This window comes from Otolemur garnettii, unplaced genomic scaffold, assembly GCF_000181295.1.
Source record: "Otolemur garnettii isolate 467f Iridium unplaced genomic scaffold, OtoGar3 scaffold00061, whole genome shotgun sequence".
Classification (NCBI taxonomy): domain Eukaryota; kingdom Metazoa; phylum Chordata; class Mammalia; order Primates; family Galagidae; genus Otolemur; species Otolemur garnettii.
The window spans coordinates 11,168,717-11,169,887 of NW_003852456.1; the positions used below are offsets into that span (position 1 = coordinate 11,168,717).

Below are 1,171 nucleotides of genomic sequence, written 5' to 3' on the forward strand. Positions count from 1 at the left end.
TCCTGGGCTCAAAACAATCCACCTGTGTTGGCCTCCCAGAATGCTAGTCAGTTGTGAGCAACCATACTGGGCCTGACGTTTAGATTTTGAAGGGAAAAAATATATATATTGTTTGATTAAAAACCAATAACTTAAAAAGTAGGAAATTGTTTAAAAATTGAAACAAAAAATAGGAAGCTATTGAAAATATGAAATGGATTATAAAGTATCTAGAAAATAAAAATTACCTATAAGCTAATCCCTTAGAGATAAATTATTGGTACTTTTGGAATGTATTCTTCCAGTCTTTACATTTTTGTTCAAAAATATATTAAAATTCAAACCCAACCTGGGCCAGCTAAACAACAATGACAATTGCAACAAAAAAAATAGGTGGGGGTTGTGGCAGGCACCTGTAGTCCCAGCTACTTGGGAGGCTGAGGCAAGAGAATCACTTAAGCCCACGAGTTTGAGGTTGCTGTGAGCTGTGATGCCATGGTACTCTCCGAGAGTGACATAGTGAGATTTTGTCTCAAAAAATATATATAGATAGATACCCACACACACACACCATATATATATGCCAGGCATGGTGGCTCATGCCTGTAATCCTAGCACTCTGGGAGGCTGAGGCGGGTAGATTGCCTAAGCCACCAGTTTGAGACCAGCCAGAACCAGAGCCAAGACCTTCCCTCTAAAACTAGCTGGGCATTGTGGCAGGCACCTGTAGTCCCAGCTACTCGGGAGGCTGAGGCAAGAGAATTGTTTAAGCCCAAGAGTGTGAGGTCGCTGTGAGTTATGACACCATGGCACTCTACTGGGGGCAAAAAAATGAGACCTGTCTCAAAAAATAAATAAAAATTAAAAATGTATGTAAAAAACATGAATTTAATTCCCAGCTACTTTAAGTTAAAAATTTTATGTTCTTATTTTTTTGCCCTTAGTCTTAATGCCCTTTCTTTGGCAGTTAAAATATTTCGTGAATATCATTCTATTCCCTTTTTTGTGCTATAACCCATTTTTCTGAAGCCTGACACTATTTAATATGAATTGGCCTGCAAATTACTTTATTTACTTAATATATATTGGCTATCAATAAATAATTTTATACAGATCTGTTTTATTGTTTTAATAGTTATATGATATCCCATGGTATTAATATATCATAATTATTTTACATTCTTCATTTTTT

The 1,171-nt window shown here is 36.0% G+C and overlaps 1 protein-coding gene across 1 annotated transcript in view; it reads left to right on the forward strand.

Moving 5' to 3' along the window:
• NEK1 (NIMA related kinase 1) overlaps positions 1-1,171 on the forward strand; it is a 103,478-nt gene that overhangs the window by 80,257 nt on the left and 22,050 nt on the right. The gene's annotated exons all lie outside the window — the stretch shown is intronic.